This window comes from Trachemys scripta, chromosome 6, assembly GCF_013100865.1.
Source record: "Trachemys scripta elegans isolate TJP31775 chromosome 6, CAS_Tse_1.0, whole genome shotgun sequence".
NCBI classification, from domain to species: Eukaryota; Metazoa; Chordata; order Testudines; family Emydidae; genus Trachemys; species Trachemys scripta.
In genome coordinates this window covers 74,973,002-74,997,161 of record NC_048303.1, presented here as the reverse complement: position 1 = coordinate 74,997,161, position 24,160 = coordinate 74,973,002, and the positions used below count along the sequence as shown (strand labels likewise).

Genomic DNA, 24,160 nt, shown 5'->3' with positions numbered 1-24,160 from the left:
AGCATGGGGCAGGAGTGGTGACTGCAAGTGGGGTGGGGGAGCTGTGCTGGTGGAGAATCCCTCCGGAAAAGGGAAGGGTCCGAGGCGGAAGGGCAGGGTGAGGGTCAGCCTGCCCTGGAGCTACTGTTTGGGGGGCACTAGGACCCTGCGGCGGCACTTGATGCTGGAAGCCAGCAGAGCAGGACCCGGGGGAGGCACGCTGGGGTGGCAGGCAGGGCTGGGGGAGAGACCCAGCCCCGAACATTAGTGGAGCCAGGTCCCCGGGCCCTGAATATTGCTGGAGCCAGCGGCGGCTCCAGGCACCAACGCTCCAAGCATGTGCCTGGGGCAGCAAGCCACAGGAGGCGCCCTGCCAGTCCCTGCAAGGGTGGCAGTCAGGCAGCCTTCAGTGGCTTGCCTGTGGGAGGTCCCCTGGTCCCACGGATTCAGCGGCAATTCGGCGGCGGGTACGCCAAAGCCGCGGGACTGGTGGACCTCCCGCAGGCACGCCGCCGAAGGCAGCCTGCCTGCTGTGCTTGGGGCAGCAAAAAAGCTAGAGCCGCCCCTGGCTGGAGCCCAGGCACCATGGGCCCATATAACTCACCGCCCCTGGCATCAGTCAAAGCAGCCCTTGGTGCTGTTTTAGCTTATGCCAGAGACTGTCCTGTTCCTCCAAAATCTCAGAGTTGCAAAGGTGGGGCAGTGCTGAGCTCAGGTTACTCCCAGCCCAGAATCACAGCCATAGTTTTCAAACCTTTTCTATAAATACAGTTCAGGCAACCTTACTAAAACCACATAATCCAACATTTTCAAACCCACACACCCAAAGTTAGCCTCCTAAAGCCATACTTCGGCATGCAGGTAGCAGTGTGATCTTCAAAGGTGTTTTGCATTTGAAGCTTCCTCTGGTCTCAACAGAAGCAGAGATTACTTAGCTATTTGTGAAACCCAGGACACTTCTAGTTTGATTCCTAAATATTACTTTGAAGACTAACTTCAGGTTTGAAAAATTCAGCCTTAAAATTGAAATCCTGTATTGCCTGGTAAACATGAACCTGTGTACTTTCACAATCATTTGTTTTTAAATTAAAGCTGAAGGGTGAAATCCACCCTGTGTGGAGTTGGCAGAAGGGCTATATACCTTCTATATACCATTTAAGTCCTCAAAATAGGACTTCAGTGATAGCTGGGTGATGTATAGGCCTGGTGCTTGTCCACTGCAAAGGAATTAATTTAATCCAAAGAGAAAACACAGCCACTCTGGTCACAATATTCTGTTGAGGAGAACAATAAAAAAGGACAAAACATGGGGGCAGGGGAATGGGAGGAGACAAGTATTCGTATTTCTTTCTCTTTCAGAGACAGGGGGTCTAATTTCCTCTGACAGCAGTTTACGCTGCTATACCTCCATGACATCAATGAAGTAACTCCAAATTATTCCAGAATACATGAGTGGAATATCAGACCTAGTATGTTATATTTGTAGTCACAGCTACAGGAAGAATGAAAGCAGAAAGGAATATAGAATGTGAAGTGGGTTAGCTCCACTGAACTCAATGCCAATTTACACCAGCTGAGAATCTGTCATAGTAATTACTTTCAGCAAAATTCTATTCAGCAAAAATTCCTGTTCTTTGAATACTAACAAGAGCCGGGCAAATACCACAAAAAATGTTTTCCATGAATATTCATTCAAATTTTAAAAGGAAGGAATTTATCCGTGCTCACGTCCCTTTTGTGTTTGCATTCTCCCAGAAGTTGAGCATTTAAGATTTACTTTAATTACTCTCAAAAAGAAAATGTTAAGCCCCATACTCCAGTTTTCACACTAGATACGATATGTTTTATATGCAATGGGAAGCTACAAGGTACAGTAGGGTGACAGGATTCCCAAAGCCCCACATTACATTCCTGACACTGATGTAATTGAATGAAGCAGAAAAGGATATGAACACACTTTTCTCAGCAAAAACTGCATATGCATACAGGGCATCTTATCTGAACGTCTTACGTTTGCAGAATTGGTGGAAATCTCATGGGAGCAGGTTTTATCATGAGATTTTTATTACTTCCTTCTTGTAGGAAGCAAGAATGTTGGTTTATTTGAAACCGTGTCCCATACCAGCTATAATGAGGAAGCATAGCCTCATGGGGGGGATGGGGGGTGAAGCAAAATCCTGGAGCAATATGAAGGGGAAGTGTTATAGGAACTATTCTGCACCTCAAGAAAAGAACCATTTTAATTTTTATTTGGCCAGAGAGAGAATGAGAATGACTGACTCAACATAGCCTGCTGGGTAGCACACTCATCTGGGATGAGGAGACCCAGGTTTCAGTCCCTGCTTCAATTAATAGTCAACTATTTATACAAAAACAATGAGGAGTCCGGTGGCACCTTAAAGACTAACAGATTTATTTGGGCATAAGCTTTTGTGGGTAAAAAACCCACTTCTTCAGATGCATCTTTATTTCATTTACACAAAGTGAAACATTTCCAGCTGGAGAAATTGAGAAAGCTTTACCCTAGAATAGCCTGTAGCCCAATGGTTTGGGAAGTCATGTGGGATAGACCTAGGTTCAAATCCCTGCCCCACATCAGAGAAAGAAGAGATTCAAATCTGCATCTTCCACATCCTAGGCAGAGGAGTACTCTAACCACTATGCTATTAAGGCTGAGGGAACTGGGGTTATTTAGTCTGCAGAAGAGAAGAGTGAGGAGGGATTTGATAACAGCCTTCAACTACCTGAAGGGGGGTTCCAAAGAGGATGGAGCTAGCCTGTTCTCAGTGGCGGCAGATGACAGAACAAGAAGCAATGGTCTCAAGTTATAGTGAGGGAGGACTAGGCTGGATATTAGGAAACACTATTTCACTAGGAGGGTGATGGAATGGGTTACCTAGGGAGGTGGTGGAATCTCCATCCTTAGAGGTTTTTAAGGCCCAGCTTGACAAAGCCCTGGCTGGGATGATTTAGTTGGTGTTGGTCCTGCTTTGAGCAGGGGATTGGACTAGATGACCTCCTGAGGTCTCTTCCAACCCTAATATTCTATGATTCTATTCTATGATTCTAAAAGGAGGCTACTATTGTTTCTCCTCTAGCTGTCTTTTGTGCGGGGGTGGGTGTGCCCTGAGCACACCTACAGGATTGGGCCTCACAAGAGAGTTACATGGGGGAATGCCTAGTTTTTGAATCCCACTGTGTTAGGTACTGATCTGCTCAGTGGTGTCAGGTGGCTGTGCCTGTGACGGAAACTGAGGCCATTAAGGACTTTACTGGTGGAAACTTAGGTGCCTACAAGGCAAGGCAGCTGAATGGTGGTTTTGTGAATTCCAGTGGTCCCTCAATGATGGCTTAGGCACCTCAGTGCCTCTTCAGGAATCTAACTCCCCATCTTCTTAATCTGGCCCATAAAATCTGATCAAAAGTAATTGAAGTCACTGGAGAGACTCCCATTGACAGAGTGGGCTTTGGATCACACCCTTAAACTTGATCCTGCAGTCCTTCTGTACTTAAAACTACTACTTAAGTCAGTGGGAGTTTGAGGTGTGCAAAGAATGCAGGCTTGGTTCCCTAGTAAAGACTGTAGGATTTGGCTCTGTAATAGTATTCTGACAAACAGATTAGCATTAGATTGAACAGAGATGGCTAAATATTGAAGAAAGTGCACTCTGTAGTTTAAGTAGAACAAGCACTACTTTGAATCCACACCCTGAGGACTATGTAGTGCAGACATCTCCTATTTAGAGACATGTCTTTCATGGCTTGCAGCTGTGGTTCATGCCTCCTGCTGGTCAAAGAATCACTTTCAAATTTTCATAACAAGATGTAAGCCTCTGCAAGTTAAAAACAAATGAAAGAGAGAGAGAGAGAGAGAAGTTATCTCAACAGGCAAGTTCCAATATATTCCAAGGTTACTGCTGTATAATTAATGGCATTACCAAATGAAGCTGAAAGTATAGAGTCTGCAAATAGCTAATAACAGGGATTAGATATATGAACTTCTGTGTTCATCCACGTTCTTATTGTTTCTTGTGAACCTAACTGAAGTCAGTAGGGTTTTTCCACATGATATTTTCAAATTCAGTACTGATCATTGACATTTGTTGATTGTCCCGTGTGAAAAAAAAACTCTTACCTCATTTTTCTGGAAGAAAAATCTTCTTCTAGATCATGATTGCAGTAGGATAGATGCATTACGTAGAAACAGTGGAAGAACATTTCCAGATGGAAGGATAGTACAATAACATTTGTGCCTTTTTCATAGGATGATTTCATATGCTTTTACTGTCACAGTTATATAGCTGATTCCATTTACCTGTTAAAGGAATAAAACTCACTTCAAAAGTATGTAAAACAGTAGTTTGTGGAGTAATGTTGCAGAATGCTGGCAAATACTTTCAAGTGAATCCTTCTGGTATCAAACTCTTCTGTGAGTCCAATCTCTTCAGCAAATAGCCAGTAGACTAGAATAAATCTGTTAAAGGATGCAGTCTACATGCACAGAGGTTGTGGTTTTAAACAATATCAAAATGATTTTGGATTAATCACTCTCCTTTCCACAGTAAAGGTTATTTATATAGTATGCTTAAAAAAGGGAGCAACCTGAATATCTCAAATCTCCTCCTAACCTTCTAAAGTAAATAGCAAAGCATTAGCTCTGTGTGCACCTTAGGATCCAGCCTTTAATTATATCTTTCCCATGTTTACATGAACTTTAGTTTGCTTTTCAAAAGCCTCATGGAACAATTCCTGCAGCTGACCTGTGTGTAGTGGTGAATTTCTCCATAAAGTGAGTATTGATGAGCTGAAAAGTTCAGTGAACAGGAAAATTCTGCTGCTTTTATTGCCAGTGTGACAGGTTACTTTATTACCATGCCTTTCACAGCAATTTAACAGTTACCCTGGTAACGGATTCAGTGAGGTAATGGGATCACAGGCATTAGAGAAGAGGAAAGGCTAGCTATGAGAGAAAACCATCTGCTGGCTTATGTTCTCGGGGCTGTTTGCTCACTAAGAGCTCCTGACAATCATTGTACTTGTATGTAAATGAAGCAGGTTAAACCACAGGCCTGCCCTATTTAGCTGTACTCTGGTGATTTGTCTTTTTAATTCTATTGAAATAATAATCAGGATTTGTTTCTGATTAATTAACTAACCTTTTGGTAAAAAGATTAGATAACGAAATTGCTGCCTATTCAGAGATAATGAGATTTTTATTACTCTGTCAAAAGGGGGAAAAAAGTACATTTATATGTCACCAGCCACCATGTCAAGAAAGGAAAATAAAGATTTAAATCTTTGTCAGACATTTATTTTCCTCCACAGATTAAGTGTGTACTTAATTCCACAGGAACACATCATCTTGTTTAAAGCATTTATGAAGAACTTTTAAAACAGCAAATAAAGCAATAAACACATTATAGACCAGGACGTTTTTGGTGCTAATTTGTTTCAAAAAATGTTTCCTAATGGAAGAGAAACACTTGGAGATTCAGAAATCTGCCTGTACTGTGTGGGTGTATTTATATAAGTGTGAGAGTGTGAAGAAAGCAGTAAAATCTCAGTGTGAGCACTTTAAAATGACATATGTAAATAGGCTCTTTTATACCCTACCATACAGACATGCCTAATACTTGTAGTAAATTCATCTATCTTCAAGAGTTTTTTCTCTTTGTATAAAATGCCAGTCTGTGGCCAACATAGGTGGAAATAATTACCGTAAATAAAATATAAATGTAAACATATTGTTCAGTACCTTTCATTAAAGGATCTCAGTGCTTCACAAGATGCTCAATGCTACCCAAGATTGTAAGACAGTGAACAAGTGGCTGAGCTGAGTCTGGAAGCCAGATGCCCTGAGTAAAAGTCGTGTACTCTAACCAGTAGATTTCCAGCCCTTATTTGGTTATTCTAACTGAATTAACAGAATCAGAAAGTGAAACTTTTTTTAGCTAGGAGTTCTCACCTGAAAATCATCAGTGAATCAACTGGGCTGAGTGGGATTTTTTACTTTAGCGATGGTCTAGCCTTCAAGGCTCATTTTGTGTCTGGAGCCACACGAAATACAGCCTATGTTATGCCATTTCTTCAAAACATATACATTGCTAAATAAGTGGCAGATGCATAAATATTTGGGAGCATTTTGTAATCTCTTGCACCATGACACAAAATGAGAAGTATAATATAAGTTTAAATTATTAGTGAATGGAATTGGAATGACTACACATTGTTATTGTGCCAAATAACTCTTGTGGGTTTTTAAATTTTTTTTTACAACAGTCACAATTAAAGCCGCAGTGCTGTAAACTTTAATTCAGTTACTGTAATTCCTTAATTAATAAATCACTAGAAAGAAATGTGATAGTACATTTCCTGTCATGCATACAAAGCAAGGGAAAATATAGGACATAGCAGAGCATTTTGCTGAAGTGGAGTTAATGAATACGCTTTCAGATTTGATGCGACACTTACATTGGTGACATTTGGTGTGCTCTATTGCTTTTACTTTTGTACATTAACATGAAAGGCTTTCATATTCTGAAAGTCTGTGTTCTCCATAGTGGTGTGTATGGCTGAAAGCTAGTCAGAAACTCGACCCACTTAGAAGAAAAAATACCTTTATTACATAGATCTGATGCTGAGCCTGTTCCTACCCTGTCACCATATCTTGTGGTTTTCTCCTCAGTTTGTGGTTCCTTCACATTACAACCATCCCTTTCTTCCTGGCTTATTTCATATTGCAGCTTTCTTCTGCTAAAAGAAACTCATTCTCCCGTAAAAATTCTTATGTTTCTGATCCTTGATAAGGAAAGCATATTTTTGGGATGCTACCAACTGATAAGCTTTGTCTTTCTCTTGCCCTATCTTTTTCCCAAGGTGAAATTTAGGGTTAATATTAGTGATTATTAAAATCAGGAAAATGTTTTATTGAATGATCTCAGTAAAGAATAAGTATAGTTTTCCTTTTTCCAGACAATGACATCTGCAGCTCTACATTTTCATGAAATGACTATACTTAACAAAAACATTACTTCATTTTTATGGTATTTCTTTTGTGCCTAGGAGCTACCCTGTAATTGTTCACTTCAATTACAACATTACTATTTTAAACTGAAACCCATTTTATCTGCATGCCAGCTTTTTATTTGTTTTACCAACTATATCTATTTCCATTACTGTAAGGCTGATGGTTTGTCTCAAGAGGAAATCAAATCCATTAATTCAGAAATTTCAAGCACGGCTGGCTCTGCCATAAGCAGCATTTCTTATGCTAATAGCAAATGTGCTGAGACTGAAAAGAACTGACACAGCTCTGTTTTTTATCATAAGTTAAGCATTTATGTAAAAAGGCAAATCTAATAGTACTAGGAAAATGTAAGTGTTCTATATAATTCACTTTACTGCGTTCTGCACAGGGCCCTGGTCCGTGCAACAATGGTTTAAGTCATGTTGCCAGTGTAATGAACATTTTGGGTAAGAATTTTGATCTTGGTTACCCCAGTATATCTCTGGAGTACTTCCATTGACTACAGTGGAGCTACTTTGGAGGAAATTGAGATCAGAATCTGTCCCTTTCTATTGAGCCAGAATACTGGCTCACAATCACAAGAGACCAATCAGATTCATGTGTGCATGTATGTAGACAGATATATACACAGAGAGAACTTGGGGAGAAAAAGAGCAGAATTTGGGTTCATTTTAAAGATAATTTAGGTATTTCCAGGAAAGGACAGCCCCCGTCTCTCCCCTCCCAATGCTCCACAAATGTAAACCCACTTCCCTCCTGTCTCCTCCTCATTTAATGCACTTAGTTCTGTTGTATTACATGGATTGTGTTCAATTAGATAGCTTAACAAGATAAACTGACTTTGACCCAGAAAAAACAAACCTGATTGCTGCTGAGTTCTGCATAAGCGTTTCCAGGCATTGTGACCTGTTTATGTCAAAGCAAAGTGTAAGAGGTCCCTATCATGAGGTCTGAATCAGTTTCTGAGATCTTAAAAAAAAAAAAAAAGAAAAAAAAGAAAAAAGACAGAAAGCACTCTACCATCTTTGCCCTCCATTTTCGCTGCAAAACCTTTCAGTGCTGTAAATCAGATCTCATTGGGAGCTCTTATACACTGGCTGCCGATAAGCTGTTGAGAAGTAGACAGGGCTTTTAGGAATTGCTGAACCATGAAGCTGACCTGCTTAGTGTTTTGTTGTAGGCTATTAAATCCAGGATTGGTGTTTTAAGATGATTCTGCTTTCTTCTTCCCTTGGCCTGGTTAAGCAACTCTACCCCCAGCTCATTATTTAGCTGATTAAAATAAAAACCAGAATGAGGAACCTGCTGTTTGAGAATTCTACCGTCACCCATCAAATTAATGAGAGTGACTTACGCTGACGTACTTTATGGGCTTTAGCGATTTGACACTAATTTTGCAGCTAAGAAAAGCTTTACTAACTGTACACACCGCTCTGCTTTTGTTGGCAGGGGAATGTGATTCTTTTTCTCCAAAAACAAACTTGCCCAGTGTTGTAAATATGGCCATTTGTTTTTTCACCATGCCAGTTACTAGCCAGTTAGAAATGTGCTGATTATTTGCACAAATCCTTCATACTGGAAGAGAAGTTAAATGTGCTGTTTTATTTTTCCTGTGTTTGATGAGTGTTAACAAGACCAGTGTTTTAGAAAACCCTTACCAAATAAGGCTCCATAGCTGTTGCTGTGGAGTCAAGGAAAAGCCACCGTGTGAGTAAGTTCATTGGGATTTTGTGTACGCATGCATATGCGTGAGATACACAGAGAGAGAACCCCAGTGAAACATACTAAAAAATAAAACCACAGTGAACTTGGATATGTATCCCAAGTTCACACAATGGCCACTGCATAAGCTTTAAGGCTGAAGGAGATAAATTAAAGTCTGAGGAAACACTTAAAGCCGGAGATAGACCTATATTGCAAAGTTCAACTCTGAAGCCAATTTTTGCAAGGTCTGGGTGTTTGGAGTTTAAAGTGTTTTAATCTAAGTATTGTTTTAGGTCCCTTGTATTTAAAGCATTAGTCCAAATCTACTCCAGTAAAGTTAAAGGAACTCTTTCCACTGACTTTAATGTGTTTTGGATTGCCCAGTTTATTCTGAGAATCTCAAAATTTGAATTTGTTAAAATATAATCTATATCATCATACTATGATCTAAAATAGATATTTCTCTTTTTAACTTACTCACAATTTGGGAGAAAGCTGTGAGAATTAAACAAATATACACCACAAAACATGCCACACCAAACAAGGCAGTATATCATCTTATAATAAAAATGGAATTCAGTTATACATCATGCATCCAATTATTTGTGTGCAGTTTGTTTTCGGAAAATGTTATTGCTCAACCCCATCCTCCCACCTGCCATGTCTGTTCTTTTCCCTTTGTTTGGTTGGTTGGATTTTTTGCAGTTTCTTTTAGAATACAAATCAAGGCTCAAAAACTCAGGGTATGTCTACACTACGAAATTAGTTCGAATTTATAGAAGCCGGTTTTATTGAAATCGGTTGTATACAGCCGATTGTGTATGTCCACACAATAAAATGCTCTAGGTGCTCTAGTCGGCAGACCGCGTCCACAGTACGAGGCTAGCGTCGACTTCCGGAGCATTGCACTATGGGTAGCTATCCCACAGCTATCCCACAGTTCCCGCAGTCTCTGCCGCCCCTTGGAATTCTGGGTTGAGATCCCAATGCCCGGATGATGCAAAACAGTGTCGCGGGCGGTTCTGGGTACATGTCGTCAGGCCCCTCCCTCCCCCGTCACAGCAACGGCAGACAATAGATTCGCGCCTTTTTATCTGGGTTACCTGGGTTACCTGTGCAGACAACATGGAGCCCGCTCAGCACAGCTGAGCTCACCATCACCATATGTCCTCTGGGTGCCGGCAGACGTGGGACTGCATTGCTACACAGCAGCAGCTGCTAACTGCCTTTTGGCGGTAGACGGTGCAGTAGACTGGTAGCCTTCATCGGCGATCTGGGTGCTGGCAGCCGTGGGGCTTGCCTTTTGGCAGTAAATGGTGTATTATGACTGTTAGCCGGCCTATTACAAGTCGGGTCATCGCACGTTAGCAGAGTCTTCCCTGAGCAGCAGCTCGTGCAATAGGCCTGAAGACCATCGTCATACACCGCCCAGTATTTGCTGCCAAGCACCCAGAAAGATGCCGAGGGCTATCAGTCACGCTGCACCGTCGTCTTAAGATGTAAAAAATAGATTTTCTCTGTATTCATTTGCTTCCCCCTCCCTCCGTCAACAGGGTTTTCAGTTTAATCTTTGGAGGGGACCAGTCTGTGACAGTTGTTTGTGTCTCTCCCTGATGCACAGCCACCGTTCTTTATTTTAATTCCCTGTGCCTGTACGCCATGTCGTCACTCGGCCCCCCTCCCTCCTTCCCCTAGGCCGTCAGATACTACGTTTGCGCCACAGCTCGAGCCGAGAAGCGGTTCGCGCCTTTTCTTTGAATTCTGGGTTGAGATCCCAATGCCCGGATGATGCAAAACAGTGTCGCGGGCGGTTCTGGGTACATGTCGTCAGGCCCCTCCCCCCTCGTCACAGCAACGGCAGACAATAGATTCGCGCCTTTTTACCTGGGTTACCTGTGCAGACAACATACCACGGCAAGCATGGAGCCCGCTCAGCTCAGCTGAGCTCACCGTCACCATATGTCCTCTGGGTGCCGGCAGACGTGGGACTGCATTGCTACACAGCAGCAGCTGCTAACTGCCTTTTGGCGGTAGACGGTGTAGCATGAGTGATAGCCGTGGGGCTGGCAGCCGTAGTGCTGCATTGCACCAGCCCCTTGCAGGCGATGGTATATTATGACTGGTACCCGTCGTCGTCGTACTGGTATGGCTGTCAATCATGGCCACCTGGGCAGACATGCTACTGTTTCGATGATGACGGTTACCAGTCATAATATACTATTTTCTGCCAATTGCCCAATATTGTCTGCTAAGCACCCAGAAGAGGCCGAGGGCGATGCTGGGTGCTGGCGGACGTGGGGCTGGCAGACGTGGGGCTGCATTGCTACACAGCAGCAGCCCCTTGCCTTTTGGCAGATGATGGCATATTATGATTGGTACCCGTCATCGTCATACTGGTATGGCTGTCACTCATGCTGCAGCGTCGGCTGCCACCTTAAGATGTAAAAAATAGATTTGTTCTGTGTTCATTTGCTTCCCCTTCCTCCGTGAAATCAACGGCCTGCTAAGCCCAGGGTTTCCAGTTTAATCTTTGGGGGGACCATTCTGTGTGACAGTTGTTTGTGTTTCTCCCTGTTCCTGTACCTGTACGCCATGTCGTCACTCGGCCCTCCCTCCCTCCCGCCCTCCTTCTCCTGGTCCATCAGATACTACTTTCGCGCCTTTTTTCTGACCAGGCGCCATAGCTAGCACTGGGATCATGGAGCCCGCTCAGATCACCGCGGCAATTATGAGCACTATGAACACCACGCGCATTGTCCTGGAGTACATGCAGAGCCAGAACATGCCAAGGCGAAACCCGGACCAGGCGAGGAGGCGATTGCAGCGCGGCGACGAGAGTGATGAGGAAATTGACATGGCCATAGACCTCTCACAAGGCACAGGCCCCAGCAATGTGGAAATCATGGTGTTACTGGGGCAGGTTGATACCGTGGAACGCCGATTCTGGGCCCGGGAAACAAGCACAGACTGGTGGGACCGCATCGTGCTGCAGGTATGGGACGATTCCCAGTGGCTGCGAAACTTTCGCATGCGTAAGGGCACTTTCATGGAACTTTGTGACTTGCTTTCCCCTGCCCTGAAACGCCAGGATACCAAGATGAGAGCAGCCTTCACAGTTGAGAAGCGAGTGGCAATAGCCCTGTGGAAGCTTGCAACGCCAGACAGCTACCGGTCAGTCGGGAATCAATTTGGAGTGGGCAAATCTACTGTGGGGGCTGCTGTGATCCAATTTGCCAGGGCAATGAAAGACCTGGTGATAGAAAGGGTAGTGACTCTGGGCAACGTGCAGTCAATAGTGGATGGTTTTGCTGAAATGGGATTCCCAAACTGTGGCGGGGCGATAGACGGAACCCATATCCCTATCTTGTCACCGGAGCACCAAGCCACCGACTACATAAACCGCAAGGGGTACTTTTCAATGCTGCTGCAAGCCCTGGTGGATCACAAGGGACGTTTCACCAACATCAACGTGGGATGGCCGGGAAAGGTACATGATGCTCGCGTCTTCAGGAACTCTGCTCTGTTTCGAAAGCTGGAGGAAGGGACTTTCTTCCCGGACCAGAAAGTGACCATTGGGGATGTTGAAATGCCTATCGTGATCCTTGGGGACCCAGCCTACCCCTTAATGCCATGGCTCATGAAGCCATACACAGGCAGCCTGGACAGGAGTCAGGACCTGTTCAACTACAGGCTGAGCAAGTGCCGAATGGTGGTGGAATGTGCATTTGGACGTTTAAAAGCGCGCTGGCGCAGCTTACTGACTCGCTCAGACCTCAGCGAAAAGAATATCCCCATTGTTATTGCTGCTTGCTGTGCGCTCCACAATATCTGTGAGAGTAAGGGGGAGACATTTATGGCGGGGTGGGAGGTTGAGGCAACTCGCCTGGCCGCTGATTACGCGCAGCCAGACACCAGGGCGGTTAGAGGAGCACAGCAGGGCGCGGTGCGCATCAGAGAAGCTTTGAAAACGAGTTTTGTGACTGGCCAGGCTACTGTGTGAAACTTCTGTTTGTTTCTCCTTGATGAACCCTCCAACCCCCCCCCCGACCCGGTTCACTCTACTTCCCTGTAAACCAACCACCCCACCCCACCCTCCCCTCCCCTCCCGCTTGCAGAGGCAATAAAGTCATTGTTTTTTCACATTCATGCATTCTTTATTAGTTCCTTACAGAGGTAGGGGGATAATTGCCAAGGTAGCAGGGATGGGTGGGGGAGGAGGGATGGAAAAGGACACACTGCATTTTAAAACTTTAACTCTTATTGAAGCCCAGCCTTCTGATGCTTGGGCGATCATCTGGGGTGGAGTGACTGGGTGGACGGAGGCCCCCCCACCGTGTTCTTGGGCGTCTGGGTGACGAGGCTATGGAACTTGGGGAGGAGGGCTGTTGGTTACACAGGGGCTGTAGCGGCGGTCTCTGCTCCTGCTGCCTTTCCTGCAACTCAACCATACGCTCGAGCATATCACTTTGATGCTCCAGCAGACGGAGCATTGCCTCTTGCCGTCTGTCTGCAAGCTGACGCCACCTATCGTCTTCAGCCCGCCACCTCTCCTCTCGTTCATGTTGGACTTTTCTCATCTCCGACATTGACTGCCTCCACGCATTCTGCTGTGCTCTATCAGCGTGGGAGGACATCTGCAGCTCCGTGAACATCTCGTCCCTCGTCTTACGTTTTCTCTTTCTAATGTTCACGAGCCTCTGCGAAGGAGAAACATTTGCAGCTGGTGGAGGAGAAGGGAGAGGTGGTTAAAAAAGACACATTTTAGGGAACAATGGGTACACTCTTTCATTACAAGGTCGCATATTTCGGCTTGCAGGTAGCCATCGTAGGCCACAGTGTTTTGGCTTATTTAACCTTCTTAACATGCGGGAAAGGTTGCAAACAGCAGCGCATTTCCCATCTCAAGGATGAATTGGGTTGTCCATTTAAAATGGGGTTTCAATGTAAAAGGAGGGGGCTGCAGTTTCCCGGTTAACATGCGGCACAAACACAAGTAAACCACCCCCCCCCCACACACACACACACACGATTCTCTGGGATGATCACTTCACCCCTCCCCTCCACCGCATGGTTAACAGCGGGGAACATTTCTGTTCAGAAGAGCAGGAACGGGCGCCTCTGAATGTCCCCTTAATAAAATCACCCCATTTCAACCAGGTGACCGTGAATGATATCACTCTCCTGAGGATAACAAAGAGAGACAAGGAATGGATATTGTCTGCATGCCAGCAAACACCGGGACCATACGCTGCCATGCTTTGTTATGCAATGATTCCAGACTACGTGCTACTGGCCTGGCGTGGTAAAGTGTCCTACCATGGCGGACGGGATAAGGCAGCCCTCCCCAGAAACCTTTTGCAAAGGCTTTGGGAGTACATAAAGGAGAGCTTTCTGGAGATGTCCCTGGAGGATTTCCGCTCCATCCCCATACACGTTAACAGACTTTTCCAGTAGATGTACTGGCCGCGATTGCCAGGGCAAATTAATCATTAAACACGCTTGCTTTTAAACCATGTGTAATGTTTACAAATATTTACAAAGGTACACTCACCAGAGGTCTCCTGTGTGCCCTGAGGGTCTTGGGTGAGTTCGGAGGTTACTGGTTCCAGGTCCAGGGTAACAAACAGATCCTGGCTGTTGGGGAAACCGGTTTCTCCGCTTCCTTGCTGCTGTGAGCTACCTACAGTACCTCCATCGTCATCTTCCTCGTTCCCCGAACCGTCTTCCCTGTGTGTTTCTCCAGTGAGAGAGTCATAGCACACGGTTGGGGTAGTGGTGGCTGCACCCCCTAGGATCGCATGCAGCTCCGCGTAGTAGCGGCAAGTTTGCGGCTCTGCCCCGGACCTTCCGTTTGCTTCTCTGGCTTTGTGGTAGGCTTGCCTTAGCTCCTTAATTTTCACGCGGCACTGCTGTGTGTCCCTGTTATGGCCTCGGTCCTTCATGGCCTTGGAGATCTTTTCTAATACTTTTCCATTTCTTTTACTGCTACGGAGTTCAGCTATCACTGCTTCATCTCCCCATATGGCGAGCAGATCTCGTACCTCCCGTTCGGTCCATGCTGGAGCTCTTTTGCGATCCTGGGAGGACTCCATGACGGTTACCTGTGCTGATGAGCTCTGCGTGGTCACCTATGCTCTCCACGCTGGGCAAACAGGAAATGAAATTCAAACCTTCGCGGGTCTTTTCCTGTCTACCTGGTCAGTGCATCTGAGTTGAGAGCGCTGTCCAGAGCGGTCACAATGAAGCACTGTGGGATAGCTCCTGGAGGCCAATAACATCGAATTCCGTCCACACTACCCCAATTCCGACCCGCAAAGGCCGGTTTTATCGCTAATCCCCTCGTCGGAGGTGGTGTAAAGAAACCGGTTTAAAGGGCCCTTTAAGTCGAAAGAAAGGGCCTCGTTGTGTGGACGTGTCCAGGCTTAATTCGGTTTAACGCTGCTAAAGTCGACCTAAACCCGTAGTGTAGACCAGGCCTCAGATCCAGTAGCTGGTTCAGTCAAAGACGGTTTTGTTTGGGTCTCTTTCTAATTTCAGGAGCTGTGTATAGGACAGACTGTATTTCCTGCTTCCTAGGTTATGCAAGTTTTGTCTTCCTCTCTTTATTTTATAGGATTACATTTCACTCCAAGCCTAATATGTGCATTCAAGCTTGCAATGATGAACAAGCTTATAGGACAGTAAGATCACAGGCTTGCAGGGGTTGTTTACCAGGGTTCACACAACTCTGATGCTCAATTTGCTGCTGTTCTCCGGATCTATAGAATAGTAAAATAACAATGCTAATAGAACACAATAGTAACTTAACAGCTATATTTTACTGGGACTTTTTCACACTTAATGAGAAAAGATAACGTATTGTTTTTATAATTTTGCAGGGCAAATGCAGAGAAATGTAGACTGTTACTATAGTAATAATTCATTTCTGACACTGTAGCTATAAATTATTATACTGGTATTACGTAAACCACCTGACTTAGAACAGCAGTAGTTTTTTAATGTCATTATTTCCAATTTGGTTTATATTGTTCCCCTATTAATGATCAGTCTTGTAACTAACGTTTTCAGCTTCAGAAATTATCTATTTAATCAGAAATGCAATTTTTATGTATTCGGATAATTTAATTTGGATAAAGGATAATAATTATTGTCACTCCTTTAGATTTATTATACAAAAGAGCCTATTCCTGGATCTAAGCTTCTTTAACAAAACTTTAAAAATACAATCAACTTAACCTCAGAAAAACAAACAAAAATAACCCCAAACAAAACACATTAGTAATTTTACATAACATAATATCCTACTCTTTCTCCAGAATTTGTAGCCTTCATGCAGTTTTCACCTTCCTGAAAGCTTGAGAAAGAGCATAGCTTATGCTGTGTGCTTTGACAGTCAATAGATTCAAGCTATTTTGGACCATGGATAGGGAAAGTCATAGACCAGTGATAGAGAAGGCCCCACCAGCTGGGGAGGGGACTACAGTTTGAATGCCCCAGTTGATCACAATTGCAGTAGCATCACATGGGAAGAAAGGTAGTCTCTCAAATAGGCAGATCTTAAACTATTTAGTTGTTTTATTTATTCGGATATATACAATATTTATGGATCAGCAGGTCCTTGCACACAAATAAATCAATATTTCTCATATGATTTCTAAATTCATTGGGCCAAATTCATTCCTGGAGCAAATATAGAGAGCAAACCATCTCTGATGAAAGCCTGTGTAGATACTCACTATGGCTCTGCTACTACAAAAGCTTACAAACATGCAAATAATGTAAATACTGCTATTGAGGCCAATCGAACTACTCAGTAAAGCTGGTTGGGAATTTTTCAATTAAATGTTTTTTTTTTTGTTGGAAAATGCCAGTTTCTCAGAACTAAGCCAAAGAGTTGATTTCAATGAATTTCCTATTTAAAAAAAATCTATAATAGCTGAAAAGGAACTTAATGGTTCATTAGATCTTGTGTGGGCCACCTGCACAGAGGTAAATTTCACCCTATATATTTAATCAAGATATTTTATTCCCCCCTTATGTTGACCTTCAGGACCACCAAAGTAATACCTAACTGTATAACAGCAAAAAGAACAGGAGTACTTGTGGCACCTTAGAGACTAACAAATTTATTAGAGCATAAGCTTTCGTGGACTACAGCCCACTTCTTCGGATGCATATACTATATAGTATATATAGAACTCCTGTTCTTTTTGCAGATACAGACTAACACGGCTGCTACTCTGAAACCTGTATAACAGCAACGTCTAGTGACTAGTGCACAAGAATATCCCTTTGCTAAGTTGGTCAGCAATAACCAATCAACTGTAAAGCTATTTACATAATACCTTTGGGGTCTTTTCTTACATCAGTGCACATGCGGAATTCTCATTAACATTAATGGAAGTTATGTGCAGGCATGAAAATAAAAAGACTCTCTAATTAGGAATAATGGAAGATCAGGCACTTGTGGCTCTTGAAAGGTGGTGACAACCACGTTTTCTTTAAAATCAATGGAGAAAAATAAAACTATGTGAAATGGAGTAAGTTAACTTATAGTTTGAAGAGTTATATAGCATTCTGTGGAACATCTTCATCTATAAGCATAATGGTTTTACTCTTATTATTTTACTGCAAAATGGACACAGTAATTTAAAAGACGCTCTGGTGGTATATGGTAGATGTATGAACAAAAATGCTCAGCGCTGGCTACCACTGATTTCCAATCTTCCACGGCATGACAATTTGCTAAAACACATAAATCAGAGTGATTTTGGTCACTAGTTTAGATGAGCACAATTGTTGTGGGTAGGTATCTCTCAGTTCATACATTTCATAGTTTGATAACTTTGACTTCCATGGCAATAAAAATGTTAGCAGGGAAGACTTTATATAGGCACTGGGGGGGAGAATCTGTACATATTTTTGCATCTTTGTATTCCCCCAGAAAGGACAGAGATTATGTCTCTATATGAACGTGCATAGGTCTCATAGTTCTTTCTGCATAACATCTCTAAGATACAGCCTTTTTTTATCCATCCACAGCTAGAGTTCTCATCCAAACTCTTATCATCTTCTGTCTCAATTGCTGCAGCATTTTTTTCTCTGATCTTGACAAATACAATCTTGATCTGCTCATAGCCATTCAGAATGCTGCTGAAAAGAGCATTTTCCAAATCTATTGCTTTGACCATATTTCCCCTCTATTTGCATCCCTCCACTGTCTACCCCTTCTGTGTTGCATCAGATGTAAGCTGCCTGTCTTCACTTTCAAGGCCATTCACTCTATCTCCATTCTACCTTTTATCTCTCATTTGCTATCAAGGTGTGGACTCCTGATGCCAGTCTCCATCGCCCACTTGTTAAATTTTGAAACAAGTACCTTCATGCTTTCTTCCAAGCTGCCCCCTCACACTTGGGAAAAGCGCCTCAAAAACATCTGCAAAGCTACTTCATTATCCACATCTATATTATCCCTCCTCAAAACTCTCCTTTGATGAGATACCTACAAAAAATGACAATGGCAAGGCTGCTGGTGCGCTGAGATCACTGCCTATCATGCTGACCAATATTGTGTCATTATTCCTTCCTGTCCCACAGAACCGAACATGAGCACCACTCTTCTTCCCCAGGCAGATACCTATTGAAGTCAATAGGAGTCCTTTGTTTGACTTCAGTGGGCTTTCAATTAGGTCTATGGTAAGCAGAGTATTCATTGCAGGGGAGTGGAGGACAAGTGGATAAATTCCAGGCTAGGATTTACTTAAGATTGTAAGGTAAAAAAGTGTTATCTTAATAATTCTGCTCTAGTTTCAGACAAGAATAGGGTTTCTTTAGTCAGATAAATCTCTTGGAATAATTTGTTTAAGAGTTAACGATTGAGAGACTCTTCCTTTAACAATCAGATAAAAATTATCTGAACTAGTCAAAGGCTTAAGGAATATATTTAGTGCACATAATAAACAGTTGGTTCTTATCTGACTGACGGAGATAAAATTACTAGAAGAGTTGCTTTAAAATTTTCAAAAGCACCTAAGTGACTAGTGAACCTAAATCCATTTTCAATTGACTTTAGCATTTAGGAACCAAAATCCCATTTACTTTCAAAAAGCTGGATTTGGGGCACCTAAAGACGTAGATATGTGCCTAGTGGCAGTTTCAAAATCACCTAGCTACCTAACTTCCATTGATTTAGGCACTTTGAAAACTCAATCGTTGATTTATATTATAAACATGAACTTAAAAATGAGAATTTTATTGTTGACAACTTGGAGAATTTTCTTTTAACATTCTAAAGAATCTTCAAAACATTCATGTTGGTTCTGAAACATGCAACTAAGGAGGGGCAGTACTGGGCCAGGGAGGCCTCACCCTTCAGAAGCTGCCAGGCAATCCCCTCTCTGCTCTACCAGTTTAAAAAGGCACTGGTAGGGCAGAGGGGAAGGAGTTACAGGCTGCACCAGGAAGTGAGGTTGATGCCTCGAGCTGTGGGAAGAGTGACTACAGCATTGAAAAGACCAGTTTGGAAGTGGTGATCCCTTCTGCCCCCTCTTATTTGGAGTTGGGAATCCAAGAGAGGTCCCAAATGAGGGGATATGGTTAGATATTCACAATTAAAAATCTGAATTGTGTTGCTTGAATTCATAGGTCATATGCTACGTTCTTTAACTAAATAAGCATAATTCTTAAAATACAAGGGAGGTACAATTCTTACAATTGGACATTTGAAAACCACTTTTCATGAATATTGTGCAATAGCTGCTTAAAACTAGCTGTTTTTGTGCATTCAACGGTGGGAAAGTTATTTTACTGAATACAGAGGGGCCTTAAAGACAATCAAAGGAAATTCATCGTAAAGTTCCAATGAATGTGAATAATTTTTAGCAGTATTCACTCAGCCATTTGGGAATCTTTAGAAAGACTGCTTTACATCCAAGTTGTTACTCTATAGAAAAAATGTATTTCTGTAATAGCTAGCTATGTTTGAATATCTGATGTAGCCCTTTCCTGGAGGTGTGGCTCAAACCTTTGCCCTGGCATTTGCTACATGGAGTGGCTTTTCCCCTCTCCTCACATGGATTGGATCCTCTATTATTTTTTTGAGGCCTGGTGCCTCCACCCAAAGTGACTCCTCATTGTTCCTGAGATACAGGGGGTGCTGTTCCTTGGGAAAATGAATAACACTACCACTGCTGTCAAGGAGTATAAAACCCAGTACACAAGAAACAGTAAAGTACTTGAACACAAACCCAGCAAAGACATGACACACCCAAACATAACAACACAAAAGGGGGACTTTATAGGGAGCAGGAAAATAGGATCTGGGGAAGGATAGGGTTAAGGTTAACTAATGAGTATGAACACATCAACAAATTTACCACCTCACAACACTCACAACTCTTCCTAAGCCCAGTTTCCTCCCTGGCACCTTCCCCAGACAGATGGTGTGCTGGGAATAAGTCTACAACTCAGTGCTGTGAACACTGGCTGACTTTTAAAAAGTCTTTGCCTCTGGTTGGGGCTTCCTGGTCAGTAGTCAACACTGGGTCAAATCTTTGCTATCTGGATGCTGGACTCTGCAGGGCTGGAACTGTCTGACTTAGATCCCACAGCAGGTCAAAGACGCCATTTGTAGGGATGGGAAGTTAATCAGACACTCCCTGCACTGTTCTACTTCTCTCTCTGCTCCCAAACCCAGAGCTCAAAACTGAAACAAAAATTGGGATGAAGGCTCACTTTGATCCAATTTGGTTTTAGAAAATGAAGACAAAAATCAATTTTCCTATAAAGTTAAAAATGGCCCACCCTGGCAAAGATATATCCTGGAGTTTGAAATTTGGGGGAAACGTGACAAACTGTTTGCTAGAGACACAAAGGACTAATATGAAAGGGGATCATCTTGCTTAATTCAAAACCTGTAGCTAACTTTAGGTTGGCTTAGTGGGACTTTCTTTAGTGACATTGTAAGTTAGTATTGTTTTGTTTGCTGCCTTTTATTATATGATTTTCTCTGTACCTTCTGTTTTTATATAGGGCAGTCTGAACTGGAAATGAAGAATATTAAATTGAAATGCTTACTGCTGGAGAGTCTTGTAGAGAAGAAACCTAAATTCTGACCTCAAAGAAGTGAGTGAGGAATGGAGGTAATGGGGCCCAGTCAGAAATAAGGAGCAATGATTCCCATGTTAAAATGTTTCCAAATAGGGAGTGGCGCAGGGACAGCTGAATAATCTGACCATTACTTGGCTTTGTGGCAGTTTTAAAAGAGAATGCATTTATGTTAGCTATCTTTTATCAGTAAGGTATATTGCTTATATGTATATATATATAAGGTATAAAGTATATTGCTTATCAGAACATTTGGCTTTTATATCAGGTGTATGATCAAAAGGCTTATAGTTACAAATGGATTTGTCTGTAGTCTATCACTGAAGGTGCACCTGCACCCATAGTATATAATTCTTAGGTCTGTTTTCCCTGCTGCTGTATGTACATTCATTATAAAATATAAATATATTATTCCCAAATCACCAAGAAAGACACTCCATATATTTCAGGGAAATCACTCCTCAAGAAATGAAACATCAACTAAGGTTTGCAATGATTGCTCAGAAACTACAGCTGTGCAAAACTTTCATAACAAATCTCCAATCTTGGGAATTCTAATCAATTATCTAGAATCACAAACCTGATATCTTTATCAAAACAGCAACAAAAAAGGGGAGTGGGGAGGAGTTAGATTATCCAAAGGGGGAAGAGGAGAACCTCAGGTGTCCAAGCAGAAAAAATAAGTCAGTCAACATCTTCCATTTGTCTGCGTTGAACACATCACAATGTCTGCAATGCTAGCTGGTATATTAGTAAAACTGTTCATACTGGATTGAAGCATATTTATCAAATGTGTCCCTTGGGCCTCCACGGTGGCTAAGGATAGTGATGGGAAAACTCCAAAAGGTTCAGAGTTCATAAGCATAAGCAACGAAACACTTTAGAGCTTATTTAAATCATATGAACTTTCTGAGACCCCAGCCTTCTTCCCTGTCTATTCCCCATTCTGCAGCAGCAGGATTGCAAATTTCACTGCTGTATCCCATTGTTTTGGGTCCTTTAAACTTTACAAGCACTCTAAAGCTAATGTGCTACTAGGATTTTATCATCCCTGATCTCACTAATTGCTGTGAGCAAACATTGTTTGCTCCATGCTGTTCATGGCACTTTTTATGTTCTGTGAGGTTAATGTTTCTTAGCCTTTGAAAGTTCCTTGTTCTTGTTTACCTGCCTGAAGTTTGACAATGTCTGAGGGGAAAGTGGAGACAGTGACTTTCACAGTTTGTGATAAGCTCCTCTGAACTGTTGCCTTATGGAACAGCTTCTCCTTCTTCCTCTTTGATAGGTCAGATGCTGATTATCTACTACAGAGGATTTCATAAATGCTATCTAAGGATAATTGAGATGTGTGCATGCACTTAGATTCTTCATCACAAAAGGTAGCTTCATTATATAATAAAACAGTGAGTCTGACTTTTAAATGAACTGAGGTAAAGGAATCTTAAGGCCAGATTCACTCCAGTGCCAAGCCAGTTACGCTTCTCTGATTCTCATTTGTACCCAGCCCAGCCCATTGATGTAAGCTGAAGCCTTTTAAGGTCTGCCCTAATTTATACCAGCTTCCTGAGGTCCTTATACAACCTTACACCAATTGTGAATTGGCATAGCACAGGCACACGCCTGCCCTAGCACATGTCAACACACCTTCTCCAGCCTTTACCCTAGGGTGTAAGAGGGTGGGTAATTGGCATAGAGGCAGTCTACACTAATTTATGCCACCCAAGAGCTTCCCTACAATAGGGGAATTCTCCCTAAGAGCCACATTTCATTGGTTTTCCTCTGACTGAATGGTGCAAAGTGGTTGGAACAGGAGGAGACAATCTGTGCCTTTGAAACTAGGGATGAAAGGGATTTATAAAGTCATATAATTCATCTCCTAGGCAGTGCAGGGTTATTCCTTAGATTTTGGCTGGCTGTGCATGTGAGTGCCAGAGATCAGAAAAGGATGCAAGTAACATTTTCCTCTTTGAACCCTCTTGCAGGGGAGAGTTATGATCTCCAGGGAGTAGAACCACAAATAAATTCAATTCATTAATTTGTAAATATCAGATACATAACTTCTTGCTGAAGAAAACACAGCTAACTTTCAGAATCTGATTCTCAACACCTATGGAAGTCCGGGGATACACACAGTCATATGCCTAATTTGGAAATGTGACTATTATGAGCCCTCATAAAAATTGGATATTTCCACACAACAGTTATCAAGTGTTCATGCACAATCTCAGTAATTTTACACACAGATTATATGTATATTTTCTCACACAGTTTTGTATATAACCCTGGATTCTTGAATCTTTAAAAAAGATCAGGTGCATCATTTCTATATTTTTTCTCTTGTTCTCTGAATTTATGGGCCAGACATTCAGTAGGAGTGAACTGGTATATCGTCATTATAATCAACCAAGGAACCCCTCTGGATCTCTCTTACTGGTAAAATTGGAATCATTATCATTTAAACTTGTCAGGGTTCACAGTATATCAACAGAGACAACCTTATTTCTGGCATTTCTTAACTTCTGAGTGCTTGACATTGCAACCTTAAATGTTCTTTTAATGCAGTTTTTTGTATGTCATTTCCTAGAGGGTTTTTTTTTGTTTATTTGTTTGGGGGTTTTTTGTTTGTTTGTTTTTTGTTTTTTGAAAAGCAAACTGAAAAAAATGATAACTCCATTATAATGCAATCTCACGTGGGTCATCAGATTGGAACCTTGAAGTAACTGGTAGCAGTAGGCTTTTATCTTCTCTGTGGACCAGTCATTAATGGTGGATGAGACACACAGGTTGCCTGTGGCTTACATAATTATTTCCTAAACAACAGAATGAATGCTGGGAAGCAAGAATTTGGGGTTCTATTTCTGACTTGAAGGACGTATGATTTAGTGGTTGCAGAGAAGGGCACAGCCATGTACATAGTTTTGGCACATTTTCTGAAAGATAATGTGGCTAAGTGGATAAGGCTTGTCATTTCTGAGGCCTGGGTTTTCAACTCAGCTTTGCCAGAAACAACATGGTGCAACTTCTCATTTAACTTCTTTGTATAATGTGTGAATGTTATTTGATCACCTCCTATGGTACAAAAAAAACGGTTTGGCCCGAGGCAGAGAGCAAGCATTGAAAGTTTCAGCCTGATCAGTTAAAGTTGGTCAAAGTTATAAGCAACTGAAAACTGAGTTTATAATGCAAAGTGTTAAGAAACCTTAACTATAGACATCATTTCCAGCTCTTCTGGGGACTCGTTAAATGCCCTATCCTCATTTTCAACGTTGTGGCAGAAAATAGTTGTTATATATACTTCATTTCCATATGTGTACTGCACCGCTTGAGAAAATTAAATGGAAATTG

The 24,160-nt window shown here is 42.4% G+C and overlaps 1 long non-coding RNA gene across 1 annotated transcript in view; it reads left to right on the top strand.

The window, feature by feature from the left end:
- Nucleotides 1-4,640: 4,640 nt before the first annotated feature.
- LOC117879366 overlaps nucleotides 4,641-24,160 on the top strand; it is a 66,022-nt gene continuing 46,502 nt past the window's right edge. The window contains exons 1-2 of the long non-coding RNA XR_004646250.1: nucleotides 4,641-4,768; nucleotides 20,741-20,850. This is a non-coding gene — a long non-coding RNA (uncharacterized LOC117879366). The remainder of the gene's footprint in view (nucleotides 4,769-20,740; nucleotides 20,851-24,160) is intronic.